The 20,491-nt window shown below is 42.6% G+C and overlaps 1 long non-coding RNA gene and 1 pseudogene across 2 annotated transcripts; both read right to left on the bottom strand.

Annotated features, from left to right (window-relative positions):
• Positions 1–20,491, bottom strand: part of LOC148135504 (uncharacterized) — a 303,943-nt pseudogene that overhangs the window by 32,825 nt on the left and 250,627 nt on the right.
• Positions 10,011–20,029, bottom strand: LOC122544632 (uncharacterized). Of its 2 annotated transcripts, none has more exons than XR_015755057.1 (5): positions 19,731–20,029; positions 18,653–18,718; positions 18,202–18,283; positions 11,724–11,894; positions 10,011–10,884 (listed from the first exon to the last, which is right to left on the bottom strand). It is a non-coding gene; the product is annotated as an uncharacterized LOC122544632 (long non-coding RNA). The 2 variants fall into 2 exon arrangements; XR_015755056.1 differs by lacking the exon at positions 19,731–20,029 and adding an exon at positions 19,079–19,289.

The following is a 20,491-nucleotide window of genomic DNA, read 5'->3' as shown; positions in this document are numbered from 1 at the left end:
AGGTGTTAGGTATTCTGGAAAGTCGGAAATAGATAAATGCCCTGGGCCAGGTGGGATTCATCCCAGAATTCTCTGGGAAGCCATGGAGGAAACTGCAGAGATCTTGGCTTTGATCTTTATGTCGTCATTGTCTACAGGAATGGTAGGGGTAGACTGGAGATAGCAAATGTTGTTCCCTTGTTCAAGAAGGGGAGTAGAAACAACCCTGGTAATTATAGACAATATATCTCTCGTCTTCCTCAAGGCAAATGTTTGATGAACAGAGAAAATGTAATATTTTGTCGGTACGAAGCCAAGTGTGACAATCAGCAGGTATGCTACTGCTGTGAGTGGAGAACATCATTTCCATAATTATAGAATGGATTGTGTCAAACATACATTGAGCTCAATTTCCAGAAGTAGAAGAGTCAAACATAACTGATGTTTTTTTTTTATTTCTCCCTCTGGTCAATGCACAACAGCTCAGTTCCAAGAAATTCTATTATGCATAGCCAATTATCAATTGCAACATCAGAAGAGAGATTGACTTTATTCTCATAAGAAATATACATTCAGGAACTGTATGAACTCCATGTAGTAAAGGCAATTTTAAAGTTACAATCAACATGAATAAACAGATCCTGCTGTTACGTTGCTACAACGAGGATATATGAAGGAGATATTGCGTACACAAGGAAGAAAACCTTGACATTATCAGTAACTGAGAAGGTCAAAATTAATCTTTTGATAAATATTTGTCCTGTACAAAAACACAATTAAACAATGCAAATTCCAAATGAACTTTTGGGGCAAAGCCTGACGTAGAGAGAATGCTTACTGCATACACGCACGCACCCAGCACACACACATACACTCATTCTAGCTCTCACACAGCTACTGACAGATTTACAATAGTTGCAAATTTGTACATCATACTGAAATACCCATTACAACATCTGACAACAATGAAAATCCATATAACCTTCAACTGTCACTAAACATCACATCAAACTGATTTCTAAAATCAGATCTCAAGTCGAAGAGATCTCCAGCACAGAATAAGTCTCTACAATTTATTAAGTCTGCACTGATCAAAAACAGTTTATAACATCATAATAGTTGTCCGAGCTAACAACTCTCATCCCTTTCAACCAGCATTCCATTTCCATTAAAAAAATCATGGCAGCAGAGAAGCTGTCATTCCCAACTGTATTGTAACGACATTCTCCACTTCTTCATTTTGTAGGTTTTATTTCTTTTTCTGTTCAGCAAGAAAGTTTTTTTCATTATTCTGTATGTCTTTTGAAGCCTTGTGTTTCTCTTGACCCTGCCTTCGTTGCAATACGGAAAAGGAAGGAATCAGGATATAGTTTGTCAAGGAGTCCGTGGAATCGGATCATTACTATTTAAAACAGTGCAGAATGAAAGAAAAAGCCAAATCTGGTAGGTTTGTCAAGCTCTTCATTCTTTTTTCCCCAACAAGAGTTGATAGTTCAATACATTGAATTTGATAATTTAAATATGCTTCACTGAATGGTGGAAATAGAAGTCATTTTGCTTTCCCCCTCCTTACCATAAAGCAACATAAGAGGCTTGCACCAGATCCTGTCCAAATTGATAAATAAAATAGAATTAGCCATTTCTCTTTCCTGTACAAGGAACACTATGATCAGTCAACTGCAATGCAGTTGATGTGTTCACTTAGTTGCAAATGGGTTCCGTTAAGACTGATTATTAATTCATTTGTAAAATATGTCACTACGTAAAAATTGTTAGCATCCTAAAAACCAGACCTTGATATGCCCATTGTTCCCGGTTAGACTCTGCACTATAGGGGTTACAAAAGTCCATTGACTTTCTCCCCTTGATTCTAAAGAAAAACACAGACGCTTTTCTGCTGCAATGAGTTTGATGTTCACCTGTCCATGGACCCTATAGGCACTAAAATTAAAGAATATAGGCTGTGGATGTTATCCAACTTCATGAACCATCCCAGAGATTGTATATCTATTAAACACATTCACTTTTACTGACAGGACCTGACTCCAGTGGCAATGGATAATACTTCATTCATGTCAAGTAGCAGAAGTTTGACAATGAAGTACACTTGCAGTTACTAAAAGTGACGTGTTTCAATCTAGATTACACTGAAGCACTGTGAAACACACTAACCGAGAATAAGGAGCACATTGATATCTAGTATCAGAGAGTGAATGAATCCCATTCTCACTCTCAGCTTTGTGCTTATTCACACTCACATTCTGGTTGAGGGCCTGAGTAATGCAGAAGCATTTCCATGCATGAACAAAATATGGAATACTGATTTATGAAATGTTAAACCCATTAGCAAGGTTTGAGAAGATTTGTAGCTCAGGTTGAGGTTCTGGGTGTAGGTTTGCTCGCTGGAAGGTACATTTCCAGGTGTTTCATCAGCCTACTAGGTAACATCTTCAGTGGGCCTCCAGGTGAAACATTGCTGCTGATTCCTGCTTTCTATTTATATGTTTGGGTTTCTTTGGGCTGGTGTTGTCATTTCCTGCAGTGATGTCATTTCCTGTTCTTTTTCTCAGGGGGTTGTAGGTGGGTCGAACTCAATGTGTTTGTTGATAGAGTTTCGATTGGAATGCCATGCTTCTAGGAGTTTTCATGTGTGTCTCTTTTTGGCTTGTCCTTGGCTGGATGTGTTGTCCCTGTCGAAGTGGTGTCCTTCCTTATCTGTCTGTATGGATACTAGTGAGAGAGGGTAATGTCGTTTTGTGGCTAATTGATGTTCATGTATCCTAGTTTTTGCCTGTTTGTCCAATGTAGTGCTTATTACAGTCATTGCATGGTATTTTGTAAATGACATTAGTTTTGCTTGTTGTGTGTATAGGATCTTTCAAGTTCATTAGCTGCTGTTTAAGTGTGTTGGTGAGTTTGTGGACAGGGGTCTGAGTAATCTGGCAGTTATTTCTGAGATGTCTTTGATATAGGGGAGAGTGGCTAGGGTTTCTGGACGTGTTTTGTCTTCTTGTTTGGGTTTGTTGCTGAGAAATCGGCAGTGCTTCACCTGGAGGCCCACTGAAAATGTTACCTGGTAGGGCAATGAAACATCTGGAAATGAACCTTCCAGCTCAGCGAGCAAACCTACATCCATGTTAAACCCATCTCACAAAGTATATCCAATCATGACATGCAAGACTGGAAATATAAGGAGACATACAGAAAATGTCAGTGTGATATAGACCGGTATCACTCTTCAAAATGATACAGATTGGCAGCACAACAGAAAACTCTCAGATACTCAGCCAGTTAATGGCGAAAGGAAAGAAAACCTGAAATTTTGGCCCAGGTATTTCCAAATATAGACAGTTATAAACTGACTCACCATATTATTAGTCACTTCCGTTAGTATTAAATGTTACATCTTACAGTGTCCAGCAGCAACTTAAAAGACTACTGCATGCACAAAACATTAAAAAAAAGGAGTCTGAATGCAATAAAATTCAGATTCAGGCCAAGATAAACATTTAACCAATATTATTCCCTCAATCAGAAAGGATTAGTGAATATTGATTGAGTTTATCCAACACTTAGACCAAAAGAAAACACAACTGAACATGGAAAGAGAATGAGATACACATACTCTACCAAATGCTGTTGCATACAGAACAAAACTGGCTCCATAGTTATTCAAAGACACATAACTGCAGAAATAATCTCAAATTAGCATTTACATAGGGATACTGGCAGTAAGTGGATAAAGTTCAGAATCCCAACAGTTAATGGAAACTAGTATGGAGAACAGGTGAAGAACAGAATGTCCCAGTCTGGACACAATGGGACACAATGGGTTGAATGGCTGTACCAATTCTGTGACTCTGTCATAAACCACAAAATGCAGAAGAGATTACAACACCCTAAAAACTACTATCACAGAATGAATCACAGTCACATGTTCAAAAAAGAATAACTGTCAGGCAAACAGTGATGAATACACTCACATTCACATTACAGAGCCTGACAGGGAAGGATTCTTAACTAAACATTCGCAAAGCAAAAACTGACAGTGACTGGTAAAAAATTGGCCCATATCCTTCTAATCATTTCCTGTCCATGTACTTGTCTAAACGCATTTTAAATATTGCTAATGTATCTTCCTCAACCACCTCTGCTGTCAACGCATTCCATGTGCATACCACCCTCTGTATAAAAACATTGCTCCCCCAGTTCCCTTTTATACTTTCCCCTCTAACGTTAAACTGATGCCCTCTGATCCTCCATTCCCCAGTCTTGGGAAAAAGACTGAGTGCATTCATCCAATCTGTTCCTCCCGTAATCTTATAAAATCCCCCCTCAGTCTCCTATGCTCTAAAGAGTGAAGTCCTAGTTTGTCTATTTATAACTCAGACCACTGAGTCCTGGCAGCATTGTTGTAAATTTATTCTGCACTCTTTCCAGTTTAGTAACATTCTTTCTATAACAAGGTGACCAAAACTGAACAGACTACTCCAAGTGCGGCCTCACCAATGTCCTGTGCAACTGCAACATAACTCCCCAACTTCGATACTCAATGCCCTGACTAATGAAGGCCAGTATTACAAAAGCCTTCTTTACTGCTGTCTACCTATTACTCCACTTTGACAGAACTGTGAACTTGAACTCCAAGTTCCCTCTGTTCCCCTACACTCCTTAAGGCTTTATGATTCACCATGAAACTCCTACCTTGATTTGTCTTTCCAAAATACAAGACCTCACACACACACAAAGCTATGCTGACTATTCCATATCAAACCCTGTCTTTCCAAATGCATGTAAATCATATCTCTCAGAATTTTCAAGTAGTTTACCTACCACAGATTAAATCTTACTGATCTGTATTTTCCAGGTTTTTCTTCGCAGCCATTCTTGAATAATAAGGGCCAATTACAGGGAAATGGGATTGGATGGACATTTTTGTTGGCATAGAACAGTTTGGACTAAATAGCCTGCCTCTGTGCTGTAGGACTCTATAACATCTCCCTTCGTCTCCTTGTCAGTTACTGGCATGGTATTTGTATCTTGTGCTGTGAACACTAACACAATAACATTTGTCACCCTCCACTCTTCTGTGACCTCACATGGCTAGCAATGATGCAAAAATATCCCCCCGCAATTTCTCCTCCAGCCTGTTGCGGTGAGGACCCAGAAACAATTATCACAAAAAGGTCAATGTTGGACAAACTAACGGATATAAGGGCAGACCTGTCTCCTGGCCCTAATGGATTGCATCCGAGGGGACTAAAAGAAATGGCACTCTTGGTAATTTTCTAAACTTAGCTGGACTCTGGTGCAGTTCCAGCAGATTGGAAAACAGCAAATGTGATGCCACTCTTTAAGAAGCAAGGTAGAGAAAAAATGAGGAATTATAGGACAGTTAGGTTAACATATGTAGTGGGCAAGATGCTCGAGTCTACTATTAAGAAGAAATAGCAAAGCATCTTGATAGAAATTGTCCCATTCGGCAGGCACAACAGGTCATGCTTAATTAATCTTTTGGAATTCTATGAAGCCATTATAATTGCACTGAATAATGTGGACCCAGTAGATGTGATATATCTAGATATCCAAAAGGCATTCGACAAGGTGTCAAGCAAAAGGCTGCTGCATAAGATAAAGGTGTTACAGGCAATCCACTAGCATGAATAGAGGATTGGTTAACAAACAGAAATCAAAGAATGGGGATAATTGAATGTTTTTCTGGTTGGCAATCGATGATAGTGGGGTGCCTCAGGGATCATTGAGTCATAGAGATGTACAGCAAGGAAACAGATCCTTCGGTCCAACTCATCCATGCTGACCAGATATCCCAACCCAAACTAGTCCAACCTGCCAGCACCCAGCCCATATCCCTACAAACCCTTCCTATTCATGCACCCATCCTGATGCCTTTTAAATGTTGCAATTATACTAGCCTCCACCACTTCCTCTGGCAGCCCATTCGACACATGCACCACCCTCTGTGTGAAAAGGTTGCCCCTTAGGTCTCTTCATATCTTTCCACTCTCACCCTAAACCTATGCCCTCTAGTTCTGACCTCCCCTACCTCAGGGAAAAGACCTTGTCTATTTACCCTATCTGTGCCCCTCATGATTTTATAGATCTCTACAAGGTCACTCCTCAGCCTCAAATGCTTCAAGGAAAATAGCCCTAGCCTATTCATCCTCTCCCTATAGTTCAAATCCTCCAACCCTGGCAACATCTTTGTAAATCTTTCCTGAACCTTTTCAAGATTCAGAACATCTTTCCGATAGGAAGGAGACCAGAATTGCATGCCATATTCCAAAAGTGGCCTCACCAATGTCCTGTACAGTCGCAATATGACCTCCCAACTCCTGTACTCAATACTCTGACCAATAATGGAAAGCATATCAAATGCCTTCTTCACTATTCTGTCTACCTGGGACTCTGCTTTCAAGGAGCTATGAACCTGCACTCCAAGGTCTCTTTGTTCAGCAATACTCCCTCGGATCTGAACATTAAGTGTATAAGTCCTGCTAAGATTTGCTTTCCCAAAATGCAGCATTTATCTAAATTAAACCCCATCTACCACTCCTCAGCCTATTGGACCAGTGTTGGGACCACAATTGTTTACAATATGCACAGATGGTGTGGATTTGAGGACCACATGTAGTGTGTTAAAGTTTGCAGATAACAAATGTTTAGGGGCATATAGATCGTTCAAGTGAGTTTGTGAAGTTCTGGCAGATGGAGTAAAATGTTGGTAAATGTGAAGTCATCCATTTTAGTAGCAATAATAGTAAAAAGGGCTATTATTCGAATGGTAAAATTTGCAGTAAATTGCTGTGCAGAGAGACTTGGGTATCCTTGTGCATAAATTGCAGAAGGCTGGTCTGCGGGTGCAACAGTTAAATACTAAGGCAATGGGCACCACGGAGGCTCAGTGGTTAGCACTGCTGCCTCACAGCACCAGGGTCCCAGGTTCAATTCCAGTCTCGGGCGACTGTCTGTGTGGAGTTTGCACATTCTCACCGTGTCTGTGTGGGTTTCCTCCCGCAGGGCAGGTGAATTGGCTATGCTAAATTGCCCACAGTGTTCGGTGCATTCGTCAGAGGGAAATGGGTCTGGGTGGGTTAATGTTCGGAGGGTCGGTGTGGACTGGTTCGGCCAAAGGGCTTGTCTCCACACTGTAGGGAATCTAATCTAATCTTTAAAAAATGGTATATTGTCCTTTCTTGGTACAGGGATCAAGTTTAAAAGTGGAGAGGATATGTTATGGCTATGTAGGGTGCTGGTGAGGTCACACCTCGAGTACTGCGTGCAGTTTTGGTGTCCTTACTTGAGAAAGGAGATACTGGCACTAAAGGGGGTGCAGAGAAGGTTCACTAGGTTCCTGAGTTGATGAGTTGAGGGGATTGCTTTCTGAGGAGAGACTGAGTAGACTGGAATTATGTTTGTTAGAACTTAGAAAATTTGGGGGCAGAGGGGAGAAATCTTACACTAATATATAAAATTATAAAGGGAATAGATGAGATTGAAGCAGGGAGAATGTTTCCACTGGCGAGTGGAACTGGAACAAGACGGTATTGCCTCAAAATTAGGGGGAGCAGATTTAGGACTGAACTGAGAAGGAATTTCTGCACCCAGAGGGTTGTGAATTTGTAGAATTCCCTGCAGTAGTTGAGGTTTCCTCATTGATTGCTTTTAAAGCTAAGATCATGTTTTTAAAGAGTAAAGGAATTCAGGGTTATGGTGAGAGGCTGGGTAAGTAGAGCTGAGGCTGGGAAAAGATCAGCCATGATCTTATTGAATGGTGGAGCGGGCTGAAAGGGCCAGATGGCCAACTCTTACTCCGGGTTCTTATGTTTGTAATTCTTAGTGGTCAATCACCCCAAACCTAGAACATCACTGCAGGAGTTTCTCAGGTTAGTACCCTTGGCCCAATCGCTCTGAGCTGCCTCGATAACTTTACGTTTGAATGAAAGTCCATGTTGGTACTCTGATTACACAATATGTAGCACCATTTGAGACTCCTCAGGCACACAAGCAATCTCTGGCCTAACACTGTAAAAGAAGATCAGTCACATGGAACATGTTTTATGTAACAGAACATCTCAACATCCTTCAGGAGTTTGCAAAATAAACATTGGGCACCGACACATTGAATGGTATTCTCTTGAATGATGAAAATTTTGATTGTAGGGCATGTTTTGAACAAATTCACAAGGAGAGAGGCAGAACTGGTTGAGGGATGGAATATCAGAATGCCCTGCTCAGGCAAGGCTATAATGAAGTATTGACAATCAGAGATGCTAAAGAGGGCAGAATGAGTGGAATGCAGGTATCTCAGTGAGGAAGCGCAGGTAACAGAGGCAGGCAGCAACACAGCCCAATATGCAGATATCACAAGAAATTTACAGACTAGATGTTACCATGATCAAGAGGGATGTTTGCAATTTTTAACTGGAGCAAATTTCTGCTCATGGAGGCAGTAGCTTTGTGGTATTATCAGCAGACTATTAAACTAGGGATCCAGGTAATGTTTGGGGGGGGATCTGGTTTTGATATCCATTATGACAGATGATGGAATTTGAATTCAATAAAAATCTGGAATTAACAGACTAACAATGGCCTGGTTGAGTGTTGGAAAATCCCATCTGGTACACTGAAGTCCTTTAAAAGAAAGAAACCCTGTCCATACCCAGTCTGCTGTATGTGATTCTAGATCCACAGCAATGTGGTTGGCTCTTAACTGCCCTGGATGAGCGAGTGATGCCCACATTCTGTGACTCAATAAATTAATAAAACATCCAGTGCTGTAGAATACACTGTCTGATAATTTAGCAACAGTGGAATAATGGAGAAATTGGGTTGTCTGATGAGGTAGAATGGGTAACGTCAGCGGATGTGTGAAAACGAATGCCACGCCTTTGCATGAGCTCACCTCATGGTGTCGTGTGGTTGAGAACAGCAGGAGCCAGGGATTGTCACCCCGAAGGGAGGTGCCTAAGTTCTAGATTTTTGGAAAGGAAAGGGAGTTTGGAAACGAGGCCACACTGGATGGATGATGATGGTGGAATTAAAGTGACAGGGACCTTACCAGATGAGAGCAAGAACTGGTAACAATATCAGGGAATGGGAGGAGGTTGGATGTTTGGCCATTAAGTGGAAAAATGGTCAAGAGATGAGAAGTTGGTTCTCATGGACAGGAGGAGCTCCCAAGGTAGGAGGGGAGCTGGAGGAAGTTGAGTATTCAGGACTCAGACAAGGTGGAACTTCAGAGACAGTTTCAGAGAAAGGAGGGACATGGAAGAGACAGCTGCTCAGATTATCTCAATCTGAACGACAAAGAAGCTCCGTGAGCTCTGTACAAGATGGAAGAGAGAGAAAGGGAAACTTTTCAAAAGGAAGTGCAAAGGACATTAGAAAGCGTTAGCAAACTGGCTGTTTACCACAAATTTGATATAATTGACCTTTAATAAACACCTGTAACCAAGCTAGAATTTTCACAAGTTCAATTGAAAAAGACTGCAATGAATAAAATTGGATGCTGGATGTGATCAACAGCAAATTCCAACTCCTTCATTTATGGAAGTTACTTTGGCAGTTATGCATGCCCGGGATCATATTACAGGGCTCCAGTAACAGATAATGATTGTGATAGGTTAGCCAAATCACTGGTACATGAGCTAATGCTGAGGACAATGAGGTTGCAGTCTGATAGGTTAAGTGTGATGCAGGGAACCAGTGTGGCAGACGGTGATTAGTTTAGAAAGAAAAAGCGAGCCAGCATGATTGGCTATGCTAATGTATCCAATAAGCACAGGAAGAACAACTGTATAAGTTGCAGGAGAACAAAGAGCCTGTAGGGAGCCAGGGAAGACATTTCGCTGGCTCCCACAGCTTTGATTTTGCAAGATTAATGTTTAATTTTGTGAAGGATTTTCTACGTCTCCTGGTAATTTTTAATAAAACATTGAGCAATTCTTCCACAACACAGTCAAAGGGATATCACTTCAATGAGCACTTAGAAATGAGAAATAGGTTTGGTACAGTGTGTTTAACACAAAGTGCATTTATTTCCTTGTCATCCGGATCAGTCACCCCTTTAACTGAGCTGGAATTCATTAACTTCAGCAGAAACCTGCCCCAGTGGATATCATTCAGTTATCAATTACAAAAATAATTAAGTTCTTTGACATAGCTCCTTATCAAGACTTGAAACAAAATGTTCTGGCTGAGACTATGAAGCAGGGAGATGTTCACAGTAAAAACCAGCCACTGTCATTTCTCATGAATACGCTGGTGTTTCAGCAGCTTGGATTTCACAATGAATCTCTTCCCACAGTCAGTACAGCAGAACAGCCTCTAACTTCTGAGAGATTGCTGGTGTTTTAACAGGTTGGATTTATTAGACAATCCTTTCCTGTCGTATGAGCAGGTGAATGGTCTCTCCCCAGTATGGATCTGCTGCTGTTTAAGGAGGTTGGACGATGGCTTGTACCCATACCCACAGTGAGAGCACATGAAGGGTCTCTCCTCACAGTGAGGAGGTTGTTGGGATATCAGTGCCCCAGAGTTTTTAAAGCACCTCCTACATTCTGAGCATTTCAAAGATCTGTTCTCTGTGTGAACTTGCTGGGGTTTCAGCAAGGTGGATGATCGAGTGAATCCTTTCCCACCCTTGGAACAGATGAGTGGCCTTTCCCCAGTGTGGCTGTATTTGTATTGTGATAGGGCAGATGATCTGCTGAAGACTTGTTCACATGTACAACACACGTACGGTTTCTCCCCCACTGTGAACGGTGCTTTTTTCCTGCAAAACCCAATGATATTCAGACGACAATAAACTCGGCAGCTTGGTCAGATTGGGAAGTGATGCCTGGTTTTAAGTCTCCTCATTGCAAATCATCTTCTTCCAATACCCTGTGAAATTCATTGAAAACAAAAGGAAATCAAGTGAGAACCCAAAAAAAATGTTTAAAAACCATCAGATGCAACTCAACCCAGCAAGTCTGCTGTCACCATTCAGTGAGATCAGAGCTGCTCCAATAACCTTCAGCTTGATTTTCCTGCCCTATGCCCGCACCCTTGAATTCCTTACTAATTGAAAATCTATTTATCTCAGCCTTGGACACACAGAGCAGCCTTTACAGGCCACTGCAGTATTCAGTACCTGAAGAGAAGGAATTCCTCTACATCTGTTTTTAATAGGTGATTCCTTACTCTGAGATTATGTCCTCAAGTCCTCAACTCTCAAATAAATAGTAATAATCTCCCAGAATCTACAATGTCAAGCTCCTCAGAATCTTTCCATAAGATCTTGTATCAGTCTTTTGAACTCCAATGAGTATAGAAGCAGTCTGCTCAAACTCATCTCCTGAGAAATTCCTCCCATATCCAGGATCAATCTCCTGAACACTCTATGGACTGCCTTTCCCAAAACAAGGGACAAAAGCCATTCACAGGATTCCAAATGTGATCTGACTCGTGTCTTGTACAGTTTTAGCAAAACTTCCATTTTTCTCCCCATTCCCTTTAAATAAAAGCCAACTGACTATTTCCCTTCCTGAATACCCACTGAACCTGGATGGTAGTTTTTCATCTTTCAAGCAGAAGGACCCATAATTCTGTGCTGCAGAGGTTTTCCCCTCGTTAAATAATGTTCACCTCTCTTTGTCTTCCTGCCAAAATGCATATATTTTCCCACATTATATGCCACAGCTCTGGAAGGACTAGAATGAGAGGAGGTTTATCAACCATACCTTGAGCACAACCTCCCAAACCAGCCACTTCCACCACCATGAAGGACCGGGGAGCATGTGTATGTGACCAGCACTCCCTTGGAGATCCCTCCAACTCGCACAACGTCCCAACATCCAGTGCTGGATGAATAGAAATTGCCTCCAACTTAATCAAGAACTTGGGAGCAGAGTCTGTTCGAGAGAGATGTGAGGAATGACTTCAATATGAAAAGGGTGGAAAAGGTTGTTAGTTTTCAGTCTGAGACAGATAAACTTTTGCTCAACAAAGGTATTCAGGGATATGGGCCAAAGGCTGAACTCCACGCAACAGCCATGAATTCATTCAATAGTGGAACAGCTGAAAGGCCTACTCCTGATCCTTTGTTCACTGAAAGCTGCAGGCCTCAGTCCCTATTACAAAACTTCATAAATCCAACTGTATCACCCCCTCAGGTAACTATCTGGACCCGGCTCTTCCCAACATTAAGGGAACATCACACTTGGAGATCAGCTTTCAGCCACAGACCCACACCCTCACCGTGACGTGCTATTTCCAGTTTAGTAACGTGGTCGGACTCCAACAGTCTCAGCTCCTGGTGCTGAAAATCTCATCCAGTCCTTTGCAACCTCGAGACTGAATGACCCTAACACATTCCTGATCCACCTCCCACTTTCAATCTCCCTGTAATCTTAAATTCATCCAACACCCCACTGCCCATGTACTCGCTCACACTTGGTTTTGTTCTCCTCACCCTGAGCTCACTGACCTGAAGAGGTCACAAATTGAGGAAAAGCAACATTTTAACAAATTTCTTGTCCTTCTTTTCAAATCCTTCTCTGATAGCGATCATTCCCATCTCTAATCTCTAATTACACAATCTTTCAAGATATCTGCACTTACTTAATTTTGGCTTCTTGAACATAGTCAATTAATCTCCCTAACAACAGTGGATGTTCTTTCAGCATGAAATGTTTAAAAATCAAATTAAGCACCAAGTCATTGAAATGGAGGGGGCCAGACCAGGCGAGGTGTTGTAACTGCATGATGTCAGAGCTGGTGGACCCCATAGTGGTTCATAGCTACTGCAACCATAACAAGTGTTGGTTGAGGGATTCCAGGTCAGATTGTTGAGTTGAAGTCTGAGCTCCGAACACTTCCACACACCAGGGAGGGGCTAGAGTTACCTGGATGCTCTGTTTCAGGAGGCAATTAAATTAAGTACCTTAAATCGATCAGTGGTCAGGGACAGAAGGGTGTGACTATAGTGAGGCAGGCAGAAGGAAGCAGGGGGTAGTGCTAAATGAGCCTCAGCCCACCAGCTTGTCGATCAGGTTTGAGATTTTTGCTCCCTTTGTGGATGAGAGTGGGGTCTGTAGGGAGAATGAGCAAACTGACCACAGCACTGTGGGAGAGGGAGCAATTCAAGAGGAAGGAGAAAAGAGAAATGCAAGTGTAATCGGAAACAGTGTAGTCAGGGGAATAGAGACTCTTCCCTGTTGCCAGAATCGAGAGTCCCGAAGGCAGATTTGCCTGCCTGGTGCCTGGCTTCACAATAGTCATCTGGGCTGCAGAGGAACGATCCAGTTGTCGATATAGACAGAAGGAGGGAAGACATTCTGCTGAAGGAATATGTGCAGCTCAGGGATAAATTAAAAAACAGAATAAAAAATCTCTGGATTACTACCTGAGCCACAACGTCAGCAAGATTATAACAGTAAGATATGTGGGGCTGAACGACTGGTGTAGGAGAAAGGGGAGGTTTGAATTCACTGGAGATTGGAGACAGTACTGGGGAAGGATGGAACTGTTCCGATGGGACAGGCTACATGTGAATGATGCTGGGGTCAGAGTCCTGGAGTATGGCATAACCAGGGCCTCTATATTGGACTTTAAACTAAAAAATAGGGGTTGTTTTTCAGCTGCGTGGAAAATTATGGAAAAGTCAAAATGGGGAAGTGCTCAGCACAGGTTAAAGTTTCCACAACAAGAAATGGGACAGAAAGTATGGAAAGGATCAGGAATCTAACTTCAGGCACAGCAGATAAGGGGACACCTATGAGAAGAGGGACAATTAGCGCAGGGCTGAGGGACTTGTTCTGTTGTCCATGTGTATTTAATTACAAGGAAAATCAGCTAGTAGGTCAGACTGAACTTGGCATTCACAATGTTGTAGGTATCAGAGAAAAGGCTGCAGGGGGTTCAGGGCTGGTAACTAATTATCCAAGCTATTGAAAAGGCAATGGGCAGAGTCAGAGGGGTTGCCTTGTTAGCAAGAAATAAAATTAAATTGACAGCAAGAAGGGAAATAGAGTCAGAAGGTGTAGAATCCATAGTGTAGAGATCAAGACCCTCAAAGGGAAAAACACCCCGAAGGAACTTGTGTACAAGCCATTAGCCATTGTCAGGATGTGGGGGAGAAAATACATCAGGAGATTATAAAAACATGTAAGGAACTGTTGCAATAATCATGGCGGACTTCAATATGCAGGTGGACTGGGAAAAACAGGTTGGTAGCGGTTCTCAAGCAAACGTGGAATTATCTGAGAATTTTTTTGTTTGGAGCAGTGTGTGGTAGAGCCCATTCAGGAACAGGCAATTCTGGATTTAGTGATGTGTAACGAGGGAGACTTGATTAGGGAGCTCAAAGTGAAGGCGGCACGGTGGCACAGTGGTTAGCACTGCTGCCTCACAGCGCCGGAGACCTGGGTTCAATTCCCGCCTCAGGCGACTGATTGTGTGGAGTTTGCACGTTCTCCCCGTGTCTGCGTGGGTTTCCTCCGGGTGCTCCGGTTTCCTCCCACAGTCCAAAGATGTGCAGGTCAGGTGAATTGGCCATGCTAAATTGCCCGTAGTGTTAGGTAAGGGGTAAATGTAGGGGTATGGGTGGGTTGCGCTTCGGCGGGTTGGTGTGGACTTGTTGGGCCGAAGGGCCTGTTTCCACACTGTAATGTAATCTAATCTAAACTCCTAGGAGGCAGTGGCCATAACATAATGGAGTTCACCCTGCAGCTTGAGAAGGAGAAGATTGAATCAGAGGTAACGGGATGACAATTGGGTAAAGGTAACTACAAAGACATGTGGGTGGGGCTGGACAGAGTTGATTGGAAGGGAAAGCCGACCAGCGAAGACAGTGGAGCAGCGATGGCAGGAGTTTCTGGGTTAATTCAGGAGACATTGCAGAAATTCATCCCAAGGAAGAAGAAAAATACTAAGGGGAGGATGAGACAACCCTGGTTGACAGGGGAAGTCAGGGAGAGCATAAAGGCAACACAAGCAGCATATAATGTGGTAAAGATTAGTGGAAGCCAGAAGATTGGGAAGTCTTTAAAAAACAGAAATAACTTTTTAAAAAAAGGTGGGGACGGGGAAAGAGGTGAAATATGAGAGTAAGCGCGCGACAAATACAGAAGAGGACTGCAGGCAATTTTCTTGGATATCTAAGCAGTTACAAAGAGACAAAAGTGGACATTGGACAGCTTGAAAACAATGCTGGAAAAGTAGTAATGGGGAACCACGGCATGGCAGAGGATCTGAAGAGGTACTTTCCATCAGTTTTTAACAGTGGAAGACACCAGCAACCGACCAGAACTTCAAGGGGATCTTGGGGACAGAAGTGAGTGCATTGGCCATTGGTAAGGGGAAGACGCAAAGCCGAAGGCGGATAAATCACCAAGACCGGATGGACTACACTCCAGATAACTGAAGGAGACAGCGGAGTAGATTGGAGTGGCATTGGTGATGATCTTTCAGAAAGCACTGGAGTCAGGCAGGGTCCCAGATGACTGGAAAATGGCTAATGCAACACGTGTTTAAGAAAGGGAGGCAGAGGCAGGAAACTATAGGCTATGTAGCTAGAATGTAGTCATTCCTAAGGCCTGAGAATCCCCTGTTTATAATGAGGCTGCAGAGTACTTGAAAGTGCATGGTAAAATAGGGCAGAGTCAGCACGGCTTTGTTAAGGAGAGATCTTCCCTGACAAATCTGTTTGAATTCTTTGAGGGAGTAACAAGCACGTTAGACAACACAGAGCCAGGGGATGTAATTGATTTGCATTTCCAGAAGGCCTTTGATAAGGTACCACACAGCAGGCTGCTAAATAAGGTAAAGGCAGAGGATTGGCTGCTTGACAGAAGGCAGAGAGTCAGGATAAAAGGGTTTTTTACAGAATGGCAGCTGGTGACTCATGGACTTCCACAGGGGTCAGTGTTGGGACCATAAATGTTCATGTTATGCCTTAGTGATCTGGACAAAGGAACTGAGGGAATTGTTTACCACGTTTGCACATGGGATAGATGTCAGTGGAAGGGCAGGTAGTGCTGAGGAGGTGCGGAGGGTGTAGAAGGATTTGGAAAGGCTGCAAGAGTGGACAAAGAAGTGACAGATGGAATACAATGTGGGAAATTGTGAGGTTATGCACTCTGGTAGAAGAAATAAAGATGTTGATAATTTTCTGAACAGGGAAAGTCTTCAGAAATCTCAAAGGCAAGGGATCTTGGGAGTCCGAGTTCAGGAATTCTCTTAAGGTTAACTGGCAGGTTCAGTTGGCAGTTTGGAAGGCAAATGCCATTTTAACATTTATTTCAAGGAGGCTACAATACAAGAGCAGAGATGTACTGCTGAGGCTCTATCAGCTCTGGTCAGACTGCATTTGGAATATTATGAGCAGCTTTGGGCCCATTATCTTGGGAAGGATGTGCTCGTGTTGGAGGGAGTCCAGTGTATGACTCCAAGATGAAGGACTTGTCAGAAAAACAGCAATTGAGGATAACTCTGGGTCTGTATTCAATAGATTATAGAAGTATGAGGGGGATATAGGAAGGAATATAAAGACAGGTAAAAGAGAAGGTAGAGTGGTGTTTTTGATTAAGGAAAACATTGCTGCTCTAACTAGAGAAAATATTTCTGAAAAAGATCATCCAGTGAAACTATCTGGGTCAAAGTAAGAAAGGGATAATCACCATGATGGGACTGTACTATAGGCCCAACAGTCAGAAGGAAACTGAGGAACAAACACACACAGATTTCAGATATATGTAAGAATATAAAGGCGGTAATAGTCGGTTTTTACAAACATTGTCTGGAAGTACCATTGTGTTAAAGGCTTCGATGGAGAATAGACTTTTAAAATTCGAAGAAAATTTCTTAATCAACATGTTCTGAGAGAAGGAGCTTCATGTTCCAGGATACAAATGCTACAGGAAGCTTAGAAAGTCGGGGCAAGAGAGAGGGGAGTGGCAGTTTTGATAAGGGAAAGCATTACTACTGTACTTAGGGACCGTATTCCTGGGAATATATCCAGGAAGTTATTTGGATGGTACTGAGAAATAAGAAAAGGGATGGTCATCTTATTGGGATGGTATTATAGACTCCCTGATAGTTAGCAAGAAATTCAGAAACAAATTTGTAAGGAGATTTCAGTTCTCTGTAAGAATAATATGGTGGTTATGGTAGGGGATTTTAACATTCCAAATGTAGACAGGGTCTGCCGTGGTGTTAAGGGTTTAAAAGGAGAGGAATTTATTAAGCGTGTATAAGGAAAGTTTCTGATTTAGTATGTGGATGTTCCTGCTAGAGAAGATGCAAAATTTGACCAAGTCCTGGGAAATAAGGCAGAGAAGGTGACTGAGGTGTCAGTGGGGGAGCAGTTTGGAGCCAGCAACCATAAATCTGTTTATATTTAAATAGTGATGGAAAAGGATAGACCGGATCTAAAAGCTGAAGTTTGAAATTGGAGGAAGGCTAATTTTGACAGCATTAGGCAAGAACTTTCAAAAGCTGATTGGGGGCAGATGTTTGGAGGTAAAGTGAAGGCTGGGAAATGAGAATCCTTCAAAATGCGATAACAAGAGTCCAGAGTTAGTATATTCCTGTTTGGGTGAAAGGAAAGGCTGGTAGGTGGCGGGAATGTGGGATGACGATAGAAATTGCAGTTTTGGTTAAGAAAAAATGAAGCATATGTCAGGTATAGACAGAAGAAATTGAATGAATCCTCAGAGTATAAAGGTCATAGGAGTATCCTTAAGAGAGAAATCCCAAGGGCAAAAAGGGGACATGAGATAGCTTTGGCAAATAGAAGTAAGGAGAATGCAAAGAGTTTTTAAGAAATAGATTTAGGACAAAACAATAACTAGGGAGAGAATAGGGCCTCAGGTCAGGCAGCATCAAAGGAGCAGGAGATTCAACGTTTCGGGCATAAGCCCATCGTCAGGAATGAGGTGTGTGTGCCAAGCAGGCTAAGATAAAAGGTAGGGAGGAGGGACGTGGGGGAGGGGCAATGGGAATACAATAGGTGAAAGGAGGTTAAGGTGAGGGTGATAGGCCAGATGGGGAATGAGGGCGGAAAGAAGATTGCAGGTCAAGAAGGCGGTGCTGAGTCTGAAGGTTGGGACTGAGAAAAGGTGGGGGGAGAGGAAATGGGAAAGCTGGAGAAATGTGTATCTGACTCAATCCACTCTGACTGTGGAAAGGATGTTCTCCAATCTGACAACAGTAACATACCTGCTGGTTGGTAGAAGCAGCTGGTCACACTTGGCTTTGTACTGAGGGAATATTACATTGTCTTGGTCCATCAGTCATTTGCCTGGAGGAAGACAAGAGGGATATTTCCTCTAAATCACTGTCAGCTAAATAGAAAGACATCAACTGATCAATGAAATATTCAGGTCATGATCATGATAATTCTTTGTTTTTAAACAGGGCAAGGTGAACAGAGCAAGGACTGGTTACCCTCTGGCTCTGAGCCCCTTCCAGTCTTTGTTTTTCTGTTTGCAAAATTCTAAAACAATTTACTAAAGGTACAAAAGCTAACCAACATCTGCAAGTTCAATATTCAGCTCCCAATACATTAACTGTTGAAGGAAGAACAACAGGCACTACTCTCACATTTAGATACACTGTCCTTTAATGACCTACTATTCTAAAATATTTCACTTAGATAAAATAAACTCACCAACATATGGACATCTCCACAAATGGAATGATTGCACAGTTCAAAGTCCAGCTCCCAATACATTAACTGTTGAAAAACAAATATTGGGCAGGATTTCACATACTTGGAGACGTTTATCCGGTGCCTGCTATATTTATCTTACACAGGATTATTATATTTGTTTCTACTGTCCTTTATTTCAAAGTCTATTCGCAACAAACAGCGTGAAACAGAAGCCAAACGATGAATTTCCATCAGAGTTCAGGGGATTGTAAACCACAAGAATGTCCCACAGCAGCTTCTTCCCGCTCTGCCTCCCTCAGCAGGCCCACACACAGCCCGAGAAAGGCCTCTCTCTTCCCCCCAGCCCGCTCACTCCAAGTTCCGGGACCAGTTCCTGCTCCGCTCGGCCTCTTACAAACAGCCCCCGATTCTCCCTGAACTCACCCCGAATCAATCCCGGTCTCAGAGCCCCCTCTGTGTCCCAGGCTCCCATCCCGATGTGCTGCTGGAAGGAGCCTGCTGTTCCCTCGCTTCCCTGGGCGCTGATCTCTCCATTGCGGTCTGTTTCAAACAAACCTCTTGCACTCACTGAGTAAATGCTCCTCAATGGCAGCGCTGGGGGAGGGCCTCACGCATGCGCTCCTCTGCTCAGGAACTTTTCTGCTTTGGAGGAAGGGCAGTATCGCGCATGCGCCTAAAGATGCAGGAATAAATTATTCACATTAAACTGACTGACAGCAGCGGTGATAAATCCAGCGCAATATTAGGGATTGGGATTAAAGTACAAATATTACTTCCAAAAAAAGGAATGTTTTCTCTAGAGCAGAGATGACTGCGGTGGGAACACATGATTGAAGTATAAGCGATTTATGAGGCGTGTGGGACAGGGTGAATAGAGAGAAGCTGTTTCCCTTGTTTGAGCGAGCAATCACAAGTGGTGCTTAGGTAATGATATGGTGAGGGTAAGGATTCTCGCTATACTGAAGGGTTAGATGTAAAGATATTGAGGGAATTTCAGAAAAATCTTTTCACTCAGCAAGTGGTGGAAATCTATAAGACACTACATGCGAAGGTGGTGGACGCCAGAAACCTTTACCTTTAAAAAGTATTTGGATGAGCACTTCAAATGTCAGTTCCGGAGCCACCATTCACGGTGGGATATGAACGGTGAATATCTCCCCAGGTAAACCAAAAAGAAACGTGTCTTTGAGTACTAGGAGCAGATACATCTTTCGATTGGCGGTCCTTTAGTTCTATGCCTTGTAGACTCGAACCTGGGTCTCTGGCGCTGTTTTCTCCGATTCCAGATTCCAGTCAATGAGGCTTTCTGCTGTCGGTGAGAGATTATCAAAATGAACGGAGATCAAACCAGAGCAGCTGCAGGACTGGGATGGCAAATGTGTCATGATGTCAGAACTAGTGCACATGATGTCTGCTGATGTCAGAACTAGTGCACAAAGGCTGGGCGACATTAAAATATTGTCTAAAGACGATTAATGAGCTCAGCCGGAAGAACGTTCTGTAATGTTTAATCAACATATCGGAGTGTTTTCGATATGTGAAATGAAGAGATTAATTGCAGATTGCAGTTCTTGGCGCTTGCTTTTGTTTCTGCCAGTTGTATAGGTCCAGAAAAGAGAAAAAAAAGAGATAGATGCAGTTAGGCAAATGGATGAGCGAGAGAAATTGTCTAAAGTATATATTTATAACCTAATGAACAAGTATTGATGAATTCCCCTCTGAACAACATTCTCCTTTTTTATACATCATTTTTCTATGTAAAACATACTCCGTTACTTGTGAAATGGCGGGCTTTTCAAATCGGAAGGAAAGGTGTTGAGGGTAGAGAATGTGCCC

This window comes from Chiloscyllium plagiosum, unplaced genomic scaffold (assembly GCF_037043375.1).
Source record: "Chiloscyllium plagiosum isolate Xiang-an unplaced genomic scaffold, Cpla_swu_hap1 HiC_scaffold_49, whole genome shotgun sequence".
In the NCBI taxonomy this organism is placed as follows: domain Eukaryota; kingdom Metazoa; phylum Chordata; class Chondrichthyes; order Orectolobiformes; family Hemiscylliidae; genus Chiloscyllium; species Chiloscyllium plagiosum.
The sequence above is the reverse complement of the archived record's forward strand: the minus strand, read 5'-3'. Positions and strand labels throughout refer to the sequence as shown.